Source organism: Pleurodeles waltl, chromosome 6, assembly GCF_031143425.1.
Source record: "Pleurodeles waltl isolate 20211129_DDA chromosome 6, aPleWal1.hap1.20221129, whole genome shotgun sequence".
NCBI classification, from domain to species: domain Eukaryota; kingdom Metazoa; phylum Chordata; class Amphibia; order Caudata; family Salamandridae; genus Pleurodeles; species Pleurodeles waltl.
In genome coordinates this window covers 348611513-348636959 of record NC_090445.1, presented here as the reverse complement: position 1 = coordinate 348636959, position 25447 = coordinate 348611513, and the positions used below count along the sequence as shown (strand labels likewise).

Below are 25447 nucleotides of genomic sequence, written 5' to 3'. Positions count from 1 at the left end.
GCTTCTCTTCGGGCCACAATAATTAACAATGAAGCAAGCAACAGACATTTTGTTTTTAGTGTCTCCATAAAGATTCCTATCGCTTTACAACAAGTAAGCACTGATTTTAAATGGAGGAGAAAGCAATAGAGCCAAACACCTGAAAGCCACATGAACTGAAGGATCGGACAACGTCACCAAGACAATCTGGGAAGATTAAATCACCACTATGGAGTACTAATTCCACAGCCAACCATTTACCCAATAGACCACATCGCCACCTTAACCGGTGCAGTGCCTTGTACGAGGTGATCTCGTCCAAGGCACCGGTTCCCGGGTGCCTTGCACGAGATCACCTCGTCCTGCACCCGGGAACAGGGGGGAGAGCTAGCGCTCCCCGTGGGCCCCCCACCCACACCCCCCGGTCGTGAATGGAAGGGGAATCCCTTCCCTTTCCACCCCCTTCCACTCCCCCACCCCCTCCGCTGTGACATCAGTGCGCATCGCGCGCTGACAATCACAGAGGCCTCCTCCATCGCGTGGAAGCTGAGCTTCCAGCGTGATCGGAAGAGAAATGCAAAGCATTCCGATTACGTGGAAGATTACGTGGAAGAGGCCGGAGAGGCTTCAAAGGGAAGGAAATGAATTTCCTTCCCTTTGAAGTCTCCCTGAGCGTTTCAAAAGCCGGATTGTAAAGCAATCCGGCTTTTGAAATGCCCACTAGACACCAGGGATTTATTTTAGAAAAGGAAACTGGCATGAGGGGAGCGACCCCTTGGGCAAGGGTCGCTCCCAGGGGGGGGGGCATTTTTTTTAAGGCCTTTTCTGCCCTGGGGGCGGGGGGCAGAAACCTCTAGGCACCAGGGATAATTTCTTTGTTTTTTTTGTTTTTGTTTTTAGAGGTGGGGAGCGACCCGTTAGGCAAGGGTCGCTCCCCTAGGGGGCAAATTATATTTAGGCCATTTCTGCCCCCCTTGGGGGCAGATTGGCCTATTTTTATGAGGCCAATCTGCCCCCAAGGGGGACAGAAACCACTAGACACCAGGGAGTTTTTTGTTTCTTTGTGAATTTCACGCAAGGGGAGCGACCCCTTAGGCAAGGGTCGTTCCCCTGGGGGGCAAATGTATTTAAGCCCATTTCTGCCCCCCTGGGGGGCAGATCAGCCTATTTTAATTAGGCCGATCTGCCCCCAAGGGGGGCAGAAACCACTAGGCACCGGGGATTTTTTTTTGTTGTTTTGCAGTTGGTGAGCGACCCCTTAGGCAAGGGTCGCTCCCCTGGAGGGGCAAACTGTATTTAGGCCATTTCTGCCGCCTTTGGGGGTCAGCCCATTTTAGGTCAATCTGCCCCCAAAGGGGGCAGAAACCACTTGTTGGGGCTGCTAACGTGGAAACGAACAAGGTAGCCAGGTTATGGAAACAGGTTAAAGTAGAGAAATTAGGCCCAGCTTTAGAGGCTGGTTGGGATAAGGCTAAATCTATGGCCTTGCCCCTGATTGACAGCTTTCTGAAAGGAGTGGAAATGACCATGGAAAAAATGGTATCCCCTGTAATTAGAAGGCCCAATAGTCAGAAGAAACCAGGTCACCCTTGGTTTACAAAAGACCTCAAACTCCTTCAAAGAAAGTATCGACAGCAGGAAAGACAGTGGAAACTTAATCCAGTACCTGAGGAAAGGGTGTCCCTTAAGTCCACTCTAAAGGCTTATAAAGCAGCACAATTTATGGCCAAATCTAAATTTTATACTACCAAAGTTAAGGAGGCTATTAATGCCCCCAGGGAACTTTTTAACACTATTAAGGCCCTAACTGTGCCCATGAAGCCGGCTGGTCTAGAAAACTCTCAGGGTTTCTGTGACAAAGTTGCTTTTCATTTTGAAAATAAGATATTGCAAATACATAGCAACTTTGATACCAAGATCATTTCCCGAAGTATTACCCCCCATGATAACAGAGAGTGCTACAGCAGATGGCCAATCACTAATGTCATATTTCCAACCCCCTTCCATGGATACTATTAAAAAGAAGATTCTTGAAATTAAATCGGGCTCCCCTCTGGATCCGTGTCCTCCTTCCATTTTTCACTTGGTTCCGGATTTAATGGCACGGATGTTGGTCCCCATTTACCAAGAGGTAGCTATGTCTGGGGAGTACCCATCTATCTGGAAAGAAACGATAGTAGTACCCCTCAAGAAAAAACCAGAGGGGGATAAACAGGACATGAATAATTTGTGGCCAATAGCACGTCTCCCGTTTTTGGCAAAGATTCTAGAAAAAACTTGAACTCTGGATTGATCGAGCGGATGCTCTTGATATCTCCCAATACGGGTTCAGAAAAGGGCATAGTACTGAAACTGCCATAATCTCATCCTCTGATACTATTCGAAGGATGGTTGATGAAGGCCAGGGGGCCGTTTTGGTTCTTTTAGATTTATCCGCTGCCTTCGACACTATCTCTCCCACACTATTAATGTCCCGTTTGCATCATGTGGGTTTGAGGGACAAGGCGCTTAAACTTTTGAAGTCTTTTCTTACAAATAGATGGACCACAGTTAGCTGTGGTGATTTCAATTCTAGACCTTATCTTCTGCCATGTGGGATTCCACAGGGATCTTCCCTCAGCCCCACATTGTTTAATGTGTATGTAGCGCCTTTGGCTAGTCTAATTCGTACTTTGGTTTCATTCCATCTTCCTATGCTGACTCCCAGCTTATTATTCCTATTAATCAGCCATGGGAGGAGGTTGCAGATCGGTTTAGCAATTGTATGGTGGAAGTGAGTAAATGGATGAAGACCAATTGGCTAAAAATGAATGCCACCAAAACTGAAGTTTTATGTTTTGGACCTGGAAAGAATTTATGGAACTCACGGTGGTGGCCCTCTGAATGTGGTAACTGCCCTGTGTCCACTACTGTTACTAGAAACCTAGACATCTTGTTCGACGAACATCTGTCTTTTAAAAAACAGATTAATCATGTGGTAAACATCAGTTTATGGTCAATTAAAATGCTCAGAAAAATCTTCCCCTATCTGTTACATGAATGGAGAGTGTCTGCTATCCTGGCATTGGTAATGTCCAAGATAGGCTACTGTAATGCACTGTTCCTTAATCTGGATAAGGGGCTGATAAAAAGACTCCAATTAGTTCAGAATTCCGCTGTTACAGCCGTTTTTAATCTCCCACAATGTATATCAGTTAGAGAGAGTCTCAGGAAATTACATTGTTTACCAGTGGCGCAGCGTATACAGTTTAAGTCGCTCTTTCTTACTTTTAAGGCAGTTTATGGAATAAGCCCACAGTACCTGATTTCCAGACTCATCCTGCATGTACCTAAAAGAAGCTTGAGGTCTTCCCAAGCTCACTTGATTCAGGTCCCTCGCACACATAAAGCCAAATGGGGAGACAAAGCTTTTACAGTAGTTGCAGCCAGAGGATGGAACTCTCTCCCACAGAATATTAGGCAAGAATCAGGTTATATGAAATTTAGGAAAATGGTGAAAACTTTGCTCTTTCTTCGTTAATTTTTTGGTACATCAAGATCAGGGTCTTTGATTTAGTTTGTTTCAGTTTCTTCTGTTGGATGTTTTTTCTATCTTCATTATTTCTGTTATTTTTCTTATCCTCTGTCTATTTTTTACTACGCGCTTTCTTCCCAGCGCTTCGATGCTCTTTGAGTAGGAACGCACTTTATAAATCTCGAATTACATTACATTACTTGGCACAGTTTTTTTTTTCTTTTGCACCAATGTCACGCAAGGGGCGCGACCCCGTAGGCAAGGGGCGCTCCCGGTGGGGGGGTTGGGAGGATGGGGGGCAAATTTATTTTATGCCATTTCTGCCCCCTCCGGGGGCTGATCGGCCTATTGCTATTAGGCCGATCTGCCCCCAGGGGGGTCAGAAACCTCTAAGCGCCAGGGCTAATTTTTTTTTTGTGTTTTTTTTTTGTTTGTTTGTTTTTTAGTTTTGGAGTGACCCATTAGGCAAGGGTCGCTCCCCTGGGGGGAAAATTGTATTTAGACCATATCTGCCCCCGTCCGATTTTAGGTCAATCTGCCCCCAATGGGGCAGAAACAACTAGGCATTTTTTTTGCGGCAATGTCACGCAAGGGGAGCGACCCCGTAGGCAAGGGTCGCTCCCGGGGGTGGCTTGCGGGGGGTGTGGGGCAAATTTATTTCAGGCCATTTCTGCCCCCCCTGGGGGCAGAAACCTCTAGGCGCCAGGGCAAATTTTTTTTGTTTTACTTTTTTTTTTTGTTTGTATGTTTTTTTAGAGATGGGGAGCGACCCATGAGGCAAGGTTCGCTCCCCTGGGGGTCAGATTGTATTTAGACCATTTCTGCCGCCCCTTGGGGGCAGATCGACCGATTTTAGGTCAATCTGCCCCCAAGGGTGCAGAAACAACTAGGCACCGGGGATTTTTTTTTGCGCCAATGTCACGCAAGGGGAGCGACCCCGTAGGCAAGGGTCACTCCCGGAGGGGGTTTCAAATTTATTTTAGGCCATTTCTGCCCCCCCAGGGGCAGGCTGGCCTATTGTTATTAGGCCAATCTGCCCCCGGTGGGGGGGGGGCGAAACCTCTATGCGCCAGGGCTAATTTTTTTTGTGCTATTTTTTTATGTTTGTTTTTTTTTTTAGAGATGGGGAGTGACCCATTAGGCAAGGGTCTCTCCCCTGGGGGGCAAATTGTATTTAGACCATTTCTGCCCCCCTTGGGGGCAGATCGGCCAATTCTTGTTAGGCCAATCTGCCCCCATGGGGGCAGAAACCACTTAGGCACCAGGGATTGGTGTGTGTGTATGCGTGTGTTTTCTTTAGGGAGCCAGCCGCTTGGGTAAGGGTCGCTCCCCATGGGAGCACATTACTGTTGGCCATATCTGCCCCCCATTGGGGGCAGATGGGACTATTTTTGGAAGGCCCATCTGCCCCAAGGGGGGCAGAAAGCCCACCAGAGGCCAGGGAAGTTTCTTCTCTAAAAATAAGAGGGTGGGGGTATGGCCATAAATGGGGCCAAAGTTGTTCTGCCCACTAGTGGGCAGATGGGGCAATTACCCCTGATCCACAGCCCTGGGGGCAGAAATTCTACTAGATGCCAAGGAATTAAAAAAAAATAAAAAAAATATTGGGGTGGTGGCTACCAACCAGTATGGGCCTGGTTACGCCCCCACCTCAACTGAAGGGTGTAACAGTCTTTCAACTCTCCCCCGCACTCTAAAACATCTTATCCCACAGCAAGCAAGAAGGCATTTGATTATTTGGGGTTTTAGATTTACATTTGTGCCATGAGAACTTGGCCTACTCTCAAAATCGTCCCACTTGGAATGGTGAGGGCTGCACTTTATGGACTTTGGGACGCTGCCATGTAGAAAAATCCACAAACCTAGACACATCTGAAAACTAAACATCTGGATGATTCCAGACTGGTGTGTTTCACATGCACCCGCACCATTTTTGTACCCACAATCCCCTGCAAACCTCCAACTTTGCTGGAATCACACATTTTTCCCACGTTTTTTGTGATGGAACCATCCGGAATCTGCAGAAATCCACAACATTTCTACCACCCAGCATTGTCTCATCTATACCAATAAAAATTCTGCTGCCTAAAAATGTTTATTTTCAAACTGCCCTTTTGGACCCCCTTTGTTCCCCCTCAATATCAACATGTTTTTGGCTCTTCCCTTTCACAAGCACTTGGCCCACCTACACAAATGAGGTATAATTTTTACTGGGAGACTGAGGGGAACATTGGGTGGTATGAAATGTGTCCCAGTGCGGTGATCCCACACAGAAATGTGGGAAAATGTGATTTTGTAGCTAAATTTGAGGTTTGTTGAGGATTCTGGGTAAGAAAACATTGGGGGATCCATGCAAGTCACACCTCACTGGACTCCTTCGGGTGTCTAGTTTTCAGAAATGTCTGGGTTTGGTAGGTTTCCCTAGAAGGCTGCTGAGCCCAGGACCAAAAACGCAGGCACCCCCTGCAAAAACAGGTAGTTTTGTATTTGATAATTTTGATGTGTCCACATTTTGTTTTGAGCCATTTCCTTTCGTGGGCGCTAGGCCTACCCACACAAGTGAGGTACCATTGTTATCGAGTGACTTGGGGGAACGATGGATGGAAGGAAATTTGTGGCTCCTCTCTGATTCCAGAACTTTCTGACACTGAAATGATAGGTAAAAGTGTTGTTTGGCCAATTTTTGAGGTTTGCAAAGGATTCTGAGTAACAGAACCTGGTCAGAGTCCCACAAGACACCCCATCTTGGATTCCCCTAGGTGTCTAGTTTTCAAAAATGTGCTGGTTTGCTAGGTTTCCCTAGGTGCCGGCTGATTTAGAGGCCAAAATCAACAGGTAGGCACTTTGTAAAAAACACCTCTGTTTTCTGTGAAAAAATGTGATGTGGCCACGTTGTGTTTTGAGCCATTTCCTTTTGTGGGCGCTAGGCCTACCCACACAAGTGAGGTACCATTTTTATCGGAAGACTTAGGGGAACGCTGGGTGGAAGAAAATTTGTGGCTCCTCTCAGATTCCAGAACGTTCTGTCACCGAAATGTGAGGAAAACATTTGTTTTAGCCAAATTTTGAGGTTTGCAAAGGATTCTGGGTAACATAACCTGGTCAGAGCCCCACAAGTCACCCCATCCTGGTTTCCCCTAGGTCTCTAGTTTTCAAAAATATACAGGTTTGATAGGTTTCCCTAGGTGCCGGCTGAGCTAGAGGCCAAAATCTACAGGTAGGCACTTTGCAAAAAACACCTCTGTTTTCTGTCAAAAAATGGGATGTGTCCACGTTGTGTTTTGGGGCATTTCCCGTCGCAGGTGCTAGGCCTACCCACACAAGTGAGGTATCATTTTTATCGGGAGACTTGGGGGAACGCTGGGTGAAAGGAAATTTGTGGCTCCTCTCAGATTCCAGAACTTTCTGTCACCGAAATGTGAGGAAAATGTGTTTTTTTAGCCAATGTTGAGGTTTGCAAAGGATTCTAGGTAACAGAACCTGGTCAGAGCCCCACAAGTCATCCCATTTTGGATTCCCCTAAGTCTCTAGTTTAAACAAAAGGCACAGGTTTGGTAGGTTTCCCTAGGTGACGGCTGAGCTAGAGGTAAAAATCTACAGGTAGGCACTTTGCAAAAAACACCTCTGTTTTCTGTCAAAAAATGGGATGTGTGCAAGTTGTGTTTTGGGGCATTTCCTGTTGCGGGCGCTAGGCCTACCCACACAAGTGAGGTATCATTTTTATTGGGAGACTTGGGGAAACATAGAATAGCAAAACAAGTGTTATTGCCCCTTGTCTTTCTCTAAATGTTTTCCTTCCAAATATAAGAGAGTGTGTAAAAAAGAAGTCTAATTGAGAAATGCCCTGTAATTCACATGGTAGTAGGGGCACCCCGAAATTCAGAGATGTGCAAATAACCACTGCTCCTGAATTGCTGTTTACCCGGTATAGAATGAAAACCCACTGCAGGGTGCAGCTCATTTATTGGCTCTGGGTACCTAGGGTTCTTGATGAACCTACAAGCCCTATATATCCCTGCAACCAGAAGAGTCCATCAGACGTAACGGTACATTGTTTTAAAAAATCTGACATTAGAGGAAAAAGTTACAGAGTAAAACGTGGAGAAAAATTGCTGGTTTATTTACCTCAATTTCAATATTTTTCTCAGTTATTATTTTCTGTAGGAAACCCTTGTAGGATCTACACAAATTACCCCTTGCTGAATTCTGAATTATGTCTACTTTTCTGAAATGTTTAGGTGTCTGGGATTCAGCATTGGTGTCACGCCCATTTCTGTCACTGACTGGAAGGAGGCTGAAAGCACAAAAAATCGTAAAAATGGGGTATGTCCCAGTAAAATGCCAAAATTGTGTTGAAAAATTGGGTTTTCTGATTCAAGTCTGCCTGTTCCTGAAAGCTGGGAAGCTGGTGATTTTAGCACCGCAAATCCTTTGTTGATGCCATTTTCAGGGAAAAAACCACAAGCCTTCTGCAGCCCCTTTTTCCAATTTGTTTGAAAAAACGAAATTTTCACTGTATTTTGGATAATTTCTTGGCCTCCTTCAGGGAAACCCACAAAGTCTGGGTACCTCTAGAATCCCTAGGACATTGGAAAAAAAGGATGCAAATTTGGCATGGGTAGCTTATGTGGACAAAAAGTTATGAGGGCCTAAGCGAGAACTATTCCAAATAGGCAAAAAAAGGCCTGGCACAGGAGGGGGAAAAGGCCTGGCAGCGAAGGGGTTAAAGGCAGCATAGGTCTTTGAGGTGTGACCCACGCAGCTCCTGCGGACAGCTGATGCGAGATCAACTGCTGTGCTCTGCAGAGTTAACTGGCTTTGGATTGATATTTTGCTGAAGACTAGTATAGGGGTCACTGCAGTGATGTAGCTAGGAGTTTACAGCCACCATTTAGAGCAAAGCGGCACTATGAAAATATGCACTTCAGGTATCGCGAGAGGAAGAAATCAGGTCACGCCCACAATCACCGCACGAAGTCAAAAAGATGGCCTTGAGATGTCTCAAGGTAATCAGTTTAAAAACCACTGCAGGAAGCAAAGGAGGGCATAACCCACTTGATCCAGGCATAGGAAAGGAAGATCGGTTTGACTCCCGAACACGTCTAATGAAAAAGAATAATCAGAGTAAAAGACGAAACCAAGAAATCTAGCCTTGTAGTTTGTGTGAATTTGAGACTTGGTGGGTGAGCAGAGTTGACTTCCAGGTTTATCTCGTTTGTGCGCACCAGAAGGATTTCTGCTCTGGGGTTGCTTTGTGTTTATTTAACATGTAATGTGCATTTAATGCCGGACCATGTAGCCTTTCTAAGAGCAGCAATAGAAAACACACAATACAAATATGTAATTTAAACAAAAATGAAGGTTGATAAAAGGTAAACTAATATTTACAATATAAAAGGCTGTGACACTAACATAACATTTATTTATATGCAACACACAAACCATCAGCTTCCTGTCTCATTTGCTTTCTGTAAAATCCGACATCAAAATGAAAAATAAAGTATAAATCAGCTGCTGGTTGGGTCGGTAAATGCAGAGTTGCGACCCTTTGCCCTTAGCTTAAAGGCAACCAGGGAGGAGCATTTATTCACAGGCAACACACAGCCCTCAATCCTTAACAAGCGCGAAAAAAAGAAAAAGTAGTCCACAAACCGGACGGAAACCAGCGAGTCTCATATGCTTTCAGTACTTGGTCGCTGCGCTCGAGGAGGGCTAACCACCGGAAAAGGCATGACGTATGCATGCCTTCCACTAATGAAAGCAAGCAGATTTTGAAAGGCAATCCCAAGAACCAATGAAATACACTGACGTGACATGGACGGGGCTCCGAGCTCTTTTCTAACTACTACAGCATCTCGCAAGTGATACGCATGTGCAAGCTCATGCTATCCTGTGCTCATTCTAGCACAGGCTCGAACCTAAAAAGAATAGGTAATATTTATCTAAGCAAAACAAGACAAAAATGAAAAAAATCCAACATACACAAGTCAAGTTATGAATTTTGAAAGAGTAAGAGTTTTAAATCCTTTGGAAAACAGTGAGAACACTGTTAGCTTGAAAAAGTACCTGGGTTGCGTCAAAATAACACAGCACGGGCGAGTGTGCATTGGAAAAAGCCAGCGATGCATCGATTTCTCACTCGCAAGCAAGTCGTTCCTCCTCCAGTCGGGTCGGCATGCCTCATTTTTTCCTCTCCACAAGAGAGCGATGCGTCGATCCGGACAGGTACCCTCGGGTCGGGCCGGCTTTGCGTTGTTTTTCCACACCCAGTGATGTTGCATGGAAAATCCGTTCACACAGTACCACCAAACCCCACTGCGTGGGGGTTGCATCGTTATCAGCTTCTGTTAGCGGGTGTTGCATGTCATTTCTCCAGCTGCATTGCGTCAATCTTCCAGCCGCGATGTAGGTGGAGCATTAATTTAAGCCACAAAGTCGGCGGCACGTCGTTTCTCCGCAAGGCAGTTTGTGTGTGGATTTTCAGTCTTGATCTGCCAGCTTCACCTTTCAAGGGCCAGGGAACTGGATAGGGCACCGCTTGGTCTCAGCAGAGAGTCGAGGTGCTGGCAGGAGAAGTCCTTGATGTCCCTGAGACTTCAACAACAGGAGGCAAGATCATGTCAAGCCCTTGGAGATTCTTCACAAGCAGGAATGCACAACAAAGTCCAGTCTTTGTCCCTTTCACAGGCAGAAGCAGCAACTGCAGGATAGCTCCACAAAACAGTCACAGGCAGGGCAGCACTTCTCAAGTCTTCAGCTCTTCTCCTTGGCAGAGTTTCCTCTTGATTCCAGAAGTGATCTCATTTTCAAGGGTTTGGGTGCTCTTCTTATACCCATTTCTGCCTTTGAAGTAGGCCTACTTCAAAAGAAAGTCTCTCTTGTTTGTGAGATCCTGCCTTGCCCAGGCCAGGCCCCAGACACACACCAGGAGGTTAGAGACTGCATTGTGTGAGGGCAGGCACAGCCCTTTCAGGTGTAAGTGACCACTCCTCTACTCCCTCCTAGCACTGATGGCTCATCAGGATATGCAGGCTACACCCCAGCTCCCTTTGTGTCACTGTCTAGAGAGAGGTGCAAACAGCCCAACTGTCAAACTAACCCAGACAGGGAATCCACAAACAGGAAGAGTCACAGAATGATTTAAGCAAGAAAATGCCTACTTTCGAAAGGTGGCATTTTCAAACACACAATCTAAAAACCAACTTTACTAAAAGATGTATTTTTAAATTTTAAGTTCAGAGACCCCAAACTCCACATGTCTATCTGCTCCCGAAGGGAATCTATACTTTTATCATATTTAAAGGCAGCCCCCATGTTAACTTATGAGAGAGATAGGCCTTGCAACAGTGAAAAACTAATTTGGCAGTATTTCACTGTCAGGACATATAAAACACATTAGTATATGTCCTAGCTTAAACATACACTGCACCAGGGGGCGTGGTCTGGCCGCGATCCATGATGGCCGCCTAGGAGCCGAGCTCCGTAAGGCGGCGGACCGCGCGGCGGGGACGGCAGTGCTGGAGGCGCACCAGAGGACCCCCGAATACAGCAGGGGCTGGTGTGGAGGTCGGTGACGGCCGACACTCGCGGGAGGTGTGCCCTCCCCGGAGACGCCAAGCAGGGTGAGAGGGGCGAGATCGAGGCCCGCGGCAGGCCTTCAAGCCATGGCCTCGGGTGTGGAGACACACCGACATGGAGTGGCGTGTCCCCCGCTGGAGCCCGAGGGGGAGAGACGCGCCCTCCGCTAATATCTGCACTTCGGTGGTGGCTCGCCCGCGGTCCCCGGAGCCGACGAGAGGCCTGGGCGCCGCCCACCCTTCTCTCCTTCCCAGTCGGTCGGCGCCGGGGAGGGAGAACGGAGCTGGCCAACACCGCGGCCCAGAACAGACTGAGGCCCGGCGTTGGTGGGACACCTCCCGGTCCCTCCTCATCCCTTCCCCCCCCCCCTTGGGGGTGACAAAGCACAGGGAGCCCCCCCCTCGACCTCACTCCCCCGTCGGACTGGTGAAGGAAGGCCCCACCAGCGGGGCACCGGAGATGGCTGCCCCCACCTCCAAACCTTGCCTACTACAGAGGAGGGCCTCCCGGGAATGGCAGAAGCCCCACGGAGGACAGAGGCGCGAGGGCTGAGCCGGTGAGGAGGAGAGGCACAAAGAGGTGAGGGAGGTGGATGAGTGAGAAGAAAGACGGGAGGGAGGAGAGAGAGAGAAATACAATAACGAACAGTGAGGGGAGGAAAAAGGCGGAAAGTGGACCGGAAGAGGAAAAGGCAAAGAACAAAGAAGAAAACACCACTTAATAGGAAGAGAGGCAAACAAAGGAGGGGGAAGAAGAAGGAAAAAAAAAAAAAGATAAAAAAGGAAAGAAAACAAAACAAACAATATAACAACATAAGGAGCAATATTACATTACAATAATAGCGAAAAGTCACTATTAACCCCAACAGAGCTAGAACCAATGAGGTACGGAGAGTAAAGAGGGCCAAGAGTAGCAGTGGACCTCGGTTCCAAAGCAACTTCTCACGCCACGGACCCACGGACCCCCAAGCTAACACGGGGCTAGAGAGCAGCAAGAAGCCTCACCCCCACACAGTCCTGACACAGCCCAGTGGGACACTGCCCGTCACAGAGTCAGCACCAAGACCCTCTCCCCGTATACACCAATAACAGCCTATTACCCGAGGTCGATCGGAGAGGTCAACTGGTACTCGCTTGAACTTACCAACTACTCAGATTCCTTCTCACCCCCCCCCCAGCCACCCCCCACTTTCTGCTGCCCGCATGTCCACGCTGGTTGCCCTCACTGTGACACAGACAAGCACCCCTCGGACTCCCATCAGCACGGGGAAACCCGCAATGCCCAGAGGCAAGATGGCGGGTAAAGCATTGGGTAAGTCTTCCTGCCAACTACTCTTCTCCGAAGCCCTACGCCAACAGAAGCACTCTTCCACTGCGGACTCTTCACCTCCCCCACATGCCATCATGTCAGAAGACGCTCAAGGAGTGTCAATGGATCGCATACTGCAGGAGATATCGGCAGTAGGTCGCAAACTGAAAGGTATGGACAATGCCATAGTGGAGCTAACAGCGGAGACGAGATCTATGCGCCTGGAAATAGCTGGCTTCCAGTCACAAATCTCCGGACTGGACCATCGAGTAGCGGCAGTGGAAAGTCAAGTGGCCTTACAGACTGACAGAGATCAAGAACTCTTCCAACTCCGCAGCAAGCTAACCGACCTTGAGGACAGAAGCCGCAGAAACAACATCCGTTTCCTCTGATTTCCGGAAGGCATTAAGGCTACAGACATTCTCTCTTACTTGCGAGACACGCTCCCCAAACTAGCTGACACAACATTTGATCCCCCTTTGGAATTTCAAAGAGCGCACAGACTTGGTCTCAAGAGACAAAACGGAATAGACCTCCCTCGCCCAATCATAGCCTGCTTCCTACGACACGGGCAGGCCCGCCAACTACTACAGATATCCCAAATGCAAGGTCCACTCCGGTTAGGCTCCCTCGAAATCCGCCTCTCGGCGGACTTCTCCAAAGAAACAGCAGACCGTCCTCGCCTTCGCCATTTGGATATTAAATTCGGCCTCTTCGAGCCAGCCAGGATGTGGATCACTAAGAAAGGAGAGTCACAAACCTTCTACGACCCAAAGGACCTGAAAGCATTCCTAGAGGGACTACATGACCGACACAATCCATGGAATCAGCAACCCAAACCCCCCAAGACACACAGAACCAAACCAGGGGAGTGGGTCAACCAGAAACCGCTCTGGACACCAATGGAAGATCTACCACAGACCCTCAAGCCAGGGGCAGAAACTTGGGAAGATTAACGAAAAGCTTCGATGACAGGGGCCAAGTACTACAGGCGGTGGCGATGCACACACAGCTGTCAGACAGAGATAAGTCCAGATCCCCTCTGAAACCCTAGGTGTCTGTCACCTGAAACGAAGACAGATACGGTTTTCCTTCAAGCCCTCAATGTCATGAACCACAGACTGTCATAGAGATATTGCAGGCGCTACAGGAATTTTATGGCGAAGGAGATCTGATAAAAAGACGAGATGAGTACTCTTTTTCACATATACCCTTAAGACATTGCAATGTTGAGAACCATCCCCCCCAGTAGGCTTTGACTGCCTCAGCCTGTTTGGATTGTGTGATAGTTTCTGACGGCTCCCGATCGCTCTTGTTTTTTCTCCCTACCCCCCTTCTCCCTCCCACTCGTGTTTGGTAACACTTATCACATCCCATACCACTTCCCCCACCTGGAATCATGACTTAATATACTCTCCGGGAAATGTGGGAATTGACGCAACACTCTTGTACATAACTAGCTTGCCCTAGCTGGGGTGGGGCTAGATGGCTCCGAACAGGGTTTGGGCTCTGGGTCCTCGCCTGCTAATAGACGTAGTAGTGGTCCAACGATGGGAGCTGGTGCAAAGCAGAGTAGACCACAGGTGCTAAGATCTAGGGTATACACATGCCGCAACCCTTCAGAACAACCAAGGGGGTGAGACCCTTGTAATAACAGCACCTGTCCCTGCCCCTTCCCCATACTCCCCTTCCTACCTTCCTCCTTCCTCCTCCTCCCCCTCCTTGGGATACAGCCAAAACGCGGCCTCCCCTCGCCCTCGAGCAACAAACATACCCCCACCCCAGACATGACTGGAGACGTTTACGCGAGGGGCTGGGGTGCCTCATAGGCGCCGCCCCCCCCCGGCGCGGGGCCCGCTGGCCGGGGGTTCCGATGCTCATTCGGCCTAGGTTTTAGAACCGCCAGTTAAAGCTCGTGTATATTTGGACCCGAGTCCTGTTCTTCCTTCTTTATCTTCTACTCTACTTTCTCTTTTCCTTACTGACTCACTATCTCCTTTTTTATTTTATTTTCAATTCTCCTTCATATTCTACATACCTGTTGTTTCCCTTCTTCTCTTCTCAGCATCGTCTCCAGTTTATAGAGTCTATTCCATCCTCCCCGAGCCCATACCCCCAGGTGGGTTGACACAGGAAGCAAGGATGCCCAACCCGACGGGAGCATCGGTAGTACCCCTTCGGGTCATCTCATGGAATGTAAACGGTCTCTCCCACTTCATCAAACGGAAAAAAGTCCTATTCTACCTTAACTCCAAGCATACAGACATTGCCCTATTACAAGAGACACATCTAGACCGTCTCTAATCTGATAAATTGCGGCGTGACTGGGTGGGTACCGTCCTGTTTAGCTGCAATCCACCCTCACCCGGCACAGAGAATGTCCCAAGGAAATGCGGGGTGGCGATCCTCTTAGGTAAAACCCTCCCTTTCACGGTCGTCAGATCGTGGACTGACCCCGAGGGCCGATACGCATTCGCCAAACTGAAGATCGGGGACTCAACACTGTGTGTAGGATCTGTCTATGCACCTACAGGTCCCAAACGTCTCTTTTTCCTACAGCTCAACCGACTTCTGACCGAGATAGGGGCATCCCGTTACGTTATAGGAGGAGATTGGAACCTAGCTAGGGACGCAGCACTGGACAGGACGGGACCCCTGGACACGAGCATTAATGCAGATATTGCCATACAGACTGACATACTCGCGCACAATGGCTTAGTCGACCACTGGAGGCTGACCCACCCGGCGGACAGAGAATGTACTTTTCTCTCACCGGTGCACGTATCCAATCACGGATCGATTATTTCCTCCTATCCCATAACCTTGTGGCCCATACCCTGGAGGACGATATACTTGAGGGAAGCCTTTGAGACCACTCCCCAGTCACTGTAGCCATCCGCTTAGGCCTGGTATCTCCGGGCCGAAAACTCTGGAGATTAGCGATTCATCGCTATCGATCCCCCCAAGGTAAGTTGCAGTTACAAGATCATGCAACCACTTTCGTCCAAGACAACCTAGGCACTGTTGATTCAAGCCGAATCATGTGAGCCACAGCCAAGGCCTCGATACGGGGACAGCTCATGCGGGAACGCAGCGATAGTGAACAATGACAGAAAAGAGCAACAAGCGGCACTGGAACTCGACATAAGCCGACTAACCAGACAATATACAACACACCCCTCCCTCCTAGGTCGCTGAAACCTAGAGCGCACCCGAATGGCCCTTAATGAGCTGTACACCACTCAGGCGCTACAGAGACTCCAAGGGAGACACTATCAACAGGGCGAGAAAGCGGGACGACTGCTGGCAGCCCAACTCCGTCAAAGAACAGCCGCTTTAGCCATCCCAGCTATTCGCTCCCCCTCCGGGGACATACTGACTCACCCACAGGCAATTGCAAACAAATTCGCCCTGTTCTATAGACACCTCTACACGCCGGAAACAACGACCAACCCGGCGCAAACTGCCACCTCTTAGAGAAGCTTGACCTCCCCTCCCTAACAGACGAGGGCCGTAACCTATCAGAAGGGGAAATAAGCAGGCAGGAGATAGATAAAGTAATCTCTGAACTTCCTTATCACATATCACCTGGGGAGGACGGATACCCGCCAGAATTTTATAAATGGGTAGGGACAGAGGCGATCAATATTTTATGCAAAGCCCTCAATGAAGCCTGCGAAACACAGACACTAGGGGCCATATCCAATAATGCTACAATAGCTGTCATACCGAAGCCTGGGAGAGACCCTTTATTATGTGGCAGCTACCGACCCATCTCTCTCCTAAACGGGGATATCAAAATCCTAGCAAGCGTCCTGGCAAACAGGCTACGAAAAATAATCCTGTCCTTAATACACTACACGCAGGTGGGATTTGTGCCTAGCTGCACCTCTAGGAACCACCTACGTACCCTATGTCACACCTTATGGGTGGCCAGGGACTCACCGGAGACGGCACTGGCCTTGTCCTTAGACGCCGAAAAGGCGTTTGATCGCATAGAATGGCCCTACTTATTCGCGGCTCTGGAGAGATTTGGTCTGGGCGGCAAATTTATCTCTATGGTACGACTGCTCTACGATCAGCCCGCGGCCAGAGTCAACTGTGGGGGTTTCCTCTCGGATCCTTTCCCTATCCGGAGAGGCACACGGCAGGGATGCCCCCTCTTGCCTCTCCTGTTCCTGCTGGCAATGGAGCCTTTGGTGGCAGCCATTCGGTCCTCCCTCTCCATAACCGGCCTACCACTACCCGAAGGCACCTCCAAGATATACCTATATGCTGGCGACGTTCTCCTAACACTCACGGACTTAGAACGATCCATACCGGCCTTACTAGAGGTAATCAAGGACTTTGCAGCCCTTTCGGGATACCGCATTAACTGGCACAAAAGCGAGGCACATCCGCTATCGCGAGTAACCACAAAAGCAGCACTCCTAGGCTACCCATTCCGCTGGACGCCAAAACGCCTTAAATACCTGGGAGTGCTTGTCAACCCAGGCCTGGCACATATGGTGGCGGATAACATTGATCCTCTCATTACGCGGACGAAACTGGACTTTGAAAAATGGACCCAGCTGGGCCTCTCCATGTGGGGCCGAGTACAAGCGGTTAGAATGGTGACAGTGCCCCGCTTCACCCATATCCTGGGTCTCCTTCCCTTACAAGTGCCCCTTTCCACACTACGAGGCATCGATGCACTAATCAGATCATTCGTATGGGGCACAACGCGACCACGGCTATCACCAGCTAAACTTTTGGCCCATCGCACAAACGGGGGCATGGGACTCCCATCAGTGGAGCACTACTCTCTAGCCCTCCAAATGTCCCAGCTATCCAATACACTATTGAATATACCAGACCCTCCATTGTCGCTAGCAGTGGAAAGACGACTCCTAGCTGCGAATGAAGGACTCGGACGACCCTACCGTGAAGACTTCCCATCCACCAATTCGGTGAATCCTATTCTGAAGGCGACCAGGGCAGCCTGGCGAAGGGCCCACTGACTGTTTGGGGTCCACACCCTTATACACGCCCAAGCGCCCCTATGGCACAACAGTGGCCTTCGCATAGGTGGTGAGGTACTCAATTGGCCGCAGTGGAGGCAGGCAGGTATCCTCACCCTCTCTCAGGTCCTAGAAAATGACGCGCTCAAACCCATCCCCAAGCTACGGGAGGAGTTCGACCTCCACCCGAACCAGGAATGGAGTTATCTGCAACTTAAGCTTTGCCTTTCCCAGGGGAATACATCTTCCCCTAAGGGGTCCCTGCCTTCACCTATAGTGGCTTATTTGCAGCAATGGGGGCAACACAAGGGAGTAATGTCAGATCTTTACGATCTAATTATTCAACGACTCTACTCCCAGCCTCTCTCGGACAAACTACGCTTACAGTGGCAAACCCGGCTGCAACAGGACCTAGACCCAGACGACTGGGAAGCTATCCTATAGGCACTAGATAGAGGTACCCGGGAGGCACGCTTGAAATTCTGCCTCTTCAAAGTCTTACACAACTGGCATTGGTCCCCAGCGAAATTACATAGGACTGGACTCCCCCCACACGCGAACTGCTGGCGATGTCCAGAGACATCTTGTGACCTGACAAATATCCTGGTAAACTGCCCAACAGTTCAACCACTCTGGGATGCTGTGAGCTCCACTCTGGCTGAAGTAATGCCACTCCCGTCACCACTCACCCCTGCTCTTATACTTCTGTAAGATACAACCTCTCTACCAGATCTCTCTAGACCACATAAGAGACTGTTGCATACAGCACTAGCCACTGCAAAAATATGCATACTCTGACACTGGCAGTCAGAGACCCCTCCAACTCCAGAGGAATGGATCATAGCCATGACCCGCACTGCCACACATGAAAGAATCATCTACAACCTACAAGATCAAGCTCAAATATTCACGCAGGTATGGGCTCCCTTCCTTACAAGGGGGAAATAGTACCCCACCCGGAACCACCACTGCTCCCGCCTTTTTCCCCCATCCCCTCCCCCTCATCCACCCCCCCTCCACCTCGCCTCCCTACCCTCGCTCTTGTATCTCTCTCTCCCCTGCGTTCTTTCCCTCTCTCTCTCCCTTCGTTTACCCCTCTTCCTTCTTTCCACTTTTTCTTTCCTCCTTTTTTTCTCCTTTTCCCCTTTTTTTTTCTCTACTGTCCTTTCTCTCTCTTTCTCTCTTTCTCTATCTCTCTTTCTTTTCTCCCACATTTCCTTCTAAAAATTCAATAGAGATTACATACCGCCCTTCAGCAACACCCTAAACAGACCTCTGTGGCAAACCTCTACCCCCGGGTCGTTAGACAGACATCTTGTCTCAGCCGAAACTGTCCACAGTGTTGACAAGAGCCGCAAGCCCCACTATCCGCGCTGCAACAGCCCACCCCCTTGGTAATTTAAAACCTTGAGACACATCACTACTGCGACGCTATGTTCTTCCCAAGGCGAAACTCTCCTGTCCCCTCGTTTGAGCAGGTATAATCCACCCTCTACCCTTACCTCCACCTCCTTTAACCCCCCCTTCAACTAATATATGTTGGAATAGAACAGTACCTCAGGTTTCTCAAAGTACAAACGACATTGTGTTTGTGTCTTCTACGTTTTTCAATTTCTCAAATTCGCTAATATCTCTCATGTGTAATTATTTCTAAATGCCGGGACCTTGATCTCAACTGAACTTGTACCATATTGTGTTATTACCAATAAAAAAAAGTTAAAAAAAAAAAACATACACTGCACCCTGCCATGGGGCTACCTAGGGCCTACCTTAGGGGTGCCTTACATGTAAGTAAACGGAAGGTTTATGCCTGGCAAGTGGGTACACTTGCCAAGTTGAATTGGCAGTTTAAAACTGCACACACAGACACTGCAGTGGCAGGTCTGAGCCATGTTTACAGGGCTACTAATGTGGGTGGCACAACCAGTGCTGCAGGCCCACTAGTAGCATTTGATTTACAGGCCCTTGGCACCTCTAGTGCACTGTACTAGGGACTTACCAGTAAATCAAATATGCCAATCATGGAAATCCAATTACACATACATTTTACATAGGAGCACTTGCACTTTAGCACTGAATAGCAATGGTAAAGTGCCCAGAGTAACAAAAACAGAGCCCAGCACACATCAACTGCCTGGGAAACAGAGACATAAAGTTAGGGGAGACCACTCCAAGGATGCCAAGTCTAACAGGGGCCAACCTTTATTGGCTGGCCACAACATGGGCACAATATTATGGGAGTCACTACAGAACTCAGGAAAAAAATTTCTGCCGAAATACTTGTAGTGAAAGCCTGCTTTGCGGGGCTGAAAATCAAGCACACATAAGTTATGGTAACAGACGTTGGTCACAATATAAATTATTTGTTGGTGCTACTGTATTAATTTTGGGACTGTGGTGTGTTTTAAGGTGATTTTGATTCTGTGCTGGAATTCTTTTTTATAAAAAGTTTTATTAGTTTGTAAAGCAAGCTACAGCATAATACATTTATATCATATTCACTGCAACAGCGATATATATGCACATATCTACAGAACACAGTCAAAACTGGTGTGAAAACATATGTCAACTGATCCCCAGCGAGTCTGTGTGACTGTAAAGTGGCAATATACCCTTAATGTCAGACATGTTGGCCTTAGGCTGGTCTTCCCCCAAACGTTTTGCCGTCCGCCTCCATTTTTGCTGATCTCATTTTTAATGGCCTTAGGACTTTGCACACTATACCACTGCTAACCAGTGATAACGTACTTGTGCTCCCTCCTTAAAAAAATGGTAACACTTGCTCATCCTCAACTGGCATATTTAATTTACTTATAAGCCCTTAGTCCAGTGGTACTACATATGCCTTGGGCCTGTAAATCAAATGCTCCTATTGGGCCTCAAGAAATCAATGATTGTGCTTTCCACTTCAGTAGCCCTTTGAAGCCTGTATGCAGTTTTAAATTTCCCTTTTGACCTGCCAATGTAACCCTTTTGCCAGGCCCTAGCCTTTCTTTTTAATACATATGTCAACCCTAGGGTAGGCCTAGGACAGCCCAGAGGGCAGGGCGCAATGTACTAAAAAATAGGAAAAGCGGTTTTAAGTTTTACATGTTCTGGTAGTAAAAACTCTTACATTGGTTGTGAACTACTGCAAGGCCTACCTCTTCTATAAGATAACATTGGAGTTACCTTATTACATTTTCTAAGTGTAATTTATAAATGGGAATGGGTCCAGTTCATGTTTGGTGTCTCTGGAATCTTAATTGAAAACCTAATTTAAGGTAAAGTCAGATTTTGAATTACAATTCTGAAAATGCTACTTTAGAAAGCTGGTATTTTTCTGCCTTAGCCATTTAGGGCCTTATTACGACCTTGACAAAGGGGTTTTCATTCATCACAAAAGTGGTGGATATCCTGTCCACCGTATTACAATCCCATTATATTCAATGGAGATCGTAATACGGCGGACGGGATATCCGTCACATTTGTGATGGAGGAAACCCCTCCTTCAAGGTCCTAATAAGGCCCTCAGTGTCTGTAGCGTGTTTCTAATCACATGGCTGGGTGCAGTTGAAAGCTGGTCTTTGTGTGTTCTTCATAGACAGCCAGCCACAATGGGGAGCTTAGGTAGGCCTGGATGGGCCATCATTGGAAGGAAAGGAGGGAGGAGCTGGGCACAGTCACACTTCCACCTGAATAAGGGGTATCCTGCCTCCACACAAAGGGCTGCATACACCATTTAGTTAGTCTGTATTCAGGACAAGGAAGGCAGGATGCCAGGGGACTTCTAGAAGGTTCTCCCCACTTCAAAGGCACAACTGAGTATAAATACTGGACCTTAGACACCGGAACTTCAGTACAGTTCTGGATGTGTAGATACTGTGCCAGGAAGAAGAGCTGCTGAGCTGCTGAAGGACTGTCACTGTCTCAGACTGCTGCCTTGCTGTGCTGATGCCTTGCTGTGGTGATCTGATGCCTGCCTGCTTGTATGAGAAGGACTGGCCCTGCCTATTTTGAACCTAGAAATCAAGAGTGATGCCAAGGACTAGTTGGCTCACTTGCGGGTCAGGGACAGAAGATTTCAAAAACCTTGCTCCTGCACTTGGACTCTGCCATCTTTGAGTCTACCCTGGAAAGTAGTGCAACCCCAGTCTTGAACACTTGGAAGTGGAACTACAGCCTCTCTGGATCCAGTGGAACCATCACATCCCTTCTGCTGTGCAGCACAACCTCAAGCAGAACTGATGCATTGCTGCTCCAGCATGGATCGGAACCACTGCAAACACCTGCACTGCATTGCAGCCCGTTGCCACACTAGAGCTGTTGCGGCTCAACACTTCCTTGGCACAGGCCCCTGTATCTCTCATCAACAGCAGCCTTGATGATGCTGCTAAACTCTGCATCGCAGCCTCATAGCTCTGTGAAACCGGCACATCACCTCAACTGCAGGACTTATTCTTGACTTCGAGGTAGCCACAGCAGGACCTTGCACCGGAGCTTCGCTGCATTTCAGAACCAATACATTGCTTCATCTGTGCAACGCACCTTCAATGCAGATCCCCGCAACAATCCGCAAACCGGCATTTAAGGTATTCTTGTCAGTGGACCTAACTGGGTCTCTCCTGGTCTGGTGCAACCAGATATCCACAGTTGGCGCTTCACATGTTTTGGCACTATTTTTACAAAAAATCTTTAAAGTTGAATATCTCTGGTTCTACTGATTGGAATTTTGCCATTTTTCGTCTTGTTTTAATTATTACAAACTATTCATTTTTCCTAAACTGTTTTGGGCTCCATTTGTTTTGTGTTATCACTGTATTACTGTTTGAAATATTGCACAACTACTTTACACATTGCCTCGGAGTTAAGCCTGACTGCTCTTTGCAAGCTTGTCTGATGGTTGAGCACAGGTTAATTTAGGGTTTGTTTGTGACATTTCCCTGAGATGAATTGTGGTTGCCGATTGAGAAGGGCTTCACCCCCCTCAACCAGCAACCCAATTTTAATACACAAAATGTATTTCTCTTACTAGTGCATTGAGTAAACACAGAATCAAATCTGTGTACAATCTTCCATAGCCACACTGGAGTGAAATATACCCTCTATTAAAGATGAATTATTCGGTGGCGTGCTGTATGCTAAAACATGTGGGGCCATACACCATTCATTATCATCCAGGACCACAAAATCCTCCTGTAGTGTGACCCATAAGGGGACCAGTGGGTCTAGAGTGTGTACTACAAGACAGAAGAATAGTCTGGATATGCCCTGAGCCCCTATAGGTTCCATGGTCAACTTGGCTGCTATCAAACATAACTCCAGGACAGCCACTGGGATGGTCAGCAGGGGTGAATGAGGCTCCTTATCTGCAAGTACTGCACTTTATGTAATGAATATTCCGTATTACTTTGTGTTTCCATTGGAACAGGGGGCATATTTGTAGGCCCAAAGCATCATCTTGCACCACATTAACATAATTTATTCTGAAGTTAATGTGGCCTAACATGGCCAAAATCCCTGCCCATATTTACAAGGTGGCACAATGCATGCATTGCGCCACCCTGTAACCCTTTGCGCCAGGCATAATGTATGCAACAGGGTGTTCCGCCGTTAGCGTGTCAAAGTAAGTCTCAGCAAGGCCTACTAGTGCAAGGGGTTCGCCCTTCTCTGCACAAAGTCCTCATATCATATAGGAAGAAGTTGACACAGAAACTGAAATAAAAGACAAAGTTTATTAAACCTCAAAAGGTGGTACTGCAGTTCAAACAGCACCCTTCGGCAATGTTTGAAGTAGCACACTGAACTAAGAGAGCATGGTCCTTTTATACCCACGGAGGGGCTAAAAAGAAGTTGGTACAATTATAGAAGCAAGACTTATATACAAATAAGGTCATATGGAAATGCACAGTCGACAGGTAGGAGGGGCTAACAATTTTCAAGGACTAGTGGACACATTACTGTCTGTTACTAATTACTAACAGCTGCAGACCTTACTGGGCATGTGCGAAAGTGGGGGATGCTAAATATAACTTGTAACTAGACAGATTTTTAAGAGTACTTAACAGGAAGGTAGGACAGAGCACATGGCGAGTACACGGCAGCATGTGGCAGAGAAAATGGCTGCCATGAATACAAATGGATTCCACGAAATGATCACAATAGTTGCTAAATACAAGATGTCTTCTGCTAATGCTTAATCTAATCGCTACTAAATTACAACATGCGGACCCAGACAAATGGCATAAGGAAATCTATAAGATTTCCTTACACCATTTGTTATGGCACTTTTACCATCTGCTCAAGAGCAGGTATTAAAAGGGGCCTTCCATTCTTTAGAACGGGCCCTATGTACTCTGCAGGAGTAGCGCAAATATTTTGGTGCTACTCCTGCAGAGTACATTAATAGCGTCATGACAGATGACGCTATTGCCCCTTACCCTGTGCCATGGTGCACTGTATTTTAAATACGGCGCACACATGGTGGTGGTAGGGGGGTGCTACGGGGCGCAGGGAAAGTGATGTTGCACTCAGTGCAGCACCACTTTCCATAGATCTGCCCCCATGTGTTTTCCAGCCCTGAAAATGCAATCAGGTCCTAACCCCTAAAGTCTTAGGTCCTGTGGGTGCTACATAACCAGTCACTTGTACACAATGTTGTTTCTCATTTGAGAGTCTTGTACCATTTAATGTGCTTTAATACATTTTGTCAGGCATATAGGGCCTGATTACAACTTTGGAGGAGGGTGTTAATCCGTCCCAAATGTGACGGATATACCACCAGCCGTAGTACGAGTCCATTATATCCTATGGAACTCGTAATACGGCTGGTGATATATCCGTCACATTTGGGACGGATTAACACCCTCCTCCAAAGTTGTAATCAGGCCCATAGTGTTGCTTTTGTGGCTGCAGGTAAAGTTAGCTGAAACCCTGAATTATATAAGGAGAGAATTACATCCCTCTCCCCATACACCCCGAACTCCAGGTGGCATGATGGGTCGTTTACAACTCCGAAAAGCAAGTCATTGATTAGCATTATGTGTGCTGCCCAGTAGTATAGTAAGATGTTTGTCACCCAGATGCCCCCATCATACATATGAAGCATACATATCTAGAGACAACCTGGGCTATCTGCCCACCAATAGGAAGGATCTATTTGACTTTTGCAGCCTCATGAACATTTGTGGTGGAATCTTGAATAGGGAATTTTGTAATATGTACGGTCATCTGGGTAATTTTGTTGTTGAGGGCTACCCACTCAAAGAAAAACAGAGGTACGAAGTCCCATTTTATTAGGTCTTAGTCAGTCTTGCTGTGAGGTTATGCTATTGTCCCAGTGTAGCAGAAGGGATTTAGATATATGCATCCCTAAGTTCATGAGTGTATCATTCTTGTGCTGCAGCTGGGACAGTTTGCTATATTAGTCAATTGATGCTTTAATGGGGACAGGTATGCACTAAAACCAATTTACCGTATGTCCAGATACCATGCCAAAGAGTTTCAATATTTGCATCACTTAATCTCCCCTTCTTGAGGGGTCTTGGAAGTATAGCAGGACGTCATCCTTGTACAGGGAAATATGATCATCTAGTCCCTCCTTCCACTTGAATTCCAATAACAGGACATCTCTATGGATCCATGCCACTAGGAGTTTAACTAATCGATACAAAATAATACGGAGGAGAGGGGACCACCATATCTAATATCTTGCTCAAGGGTGAAGGGGTCTGACATTGCTCCTTTCACCTTCCATCAGGTCCACAGAGTTGAGTACAAGGCAATGAAAAACATAACAAATAGTGGGGAAAAAGATTTGTATAGAGGACCTATTAGAGGAAACCCCAGCAAACCAAGCTAAAGGCTTTCTCGAAGTCCAGTAGGACCGCAGCATGAGGGCCTCACCCAGTGGTGGCTGCTACATTTTAAAAGTGGTGGGGCACAAAAAATATGACATTGAACATAAAAATAAACTTACTTTTCTTCATGATGTTCTGCAGCACATGTACACCTGAAGTTCCTCCAACTTCATGTTGCTTGCTGGACAATTGCATCCAAGCCAGTCCAAACACTGCTCTCTTGCTGCTAA

General features: G+C 47.6%; 1 protein-coding gene across 1 annotated transcript in view; it reads left to right on the top strand.

Moving 5' to 3' along the window:
* The window catches only part of LOC138302214 (uncharacterized), a 219562-nt gene that overhangs the window by 15147 nt on the left and 178968 nt on the right, over nt 1–25447 (top strand). The window lies entirely within an intron of this gene.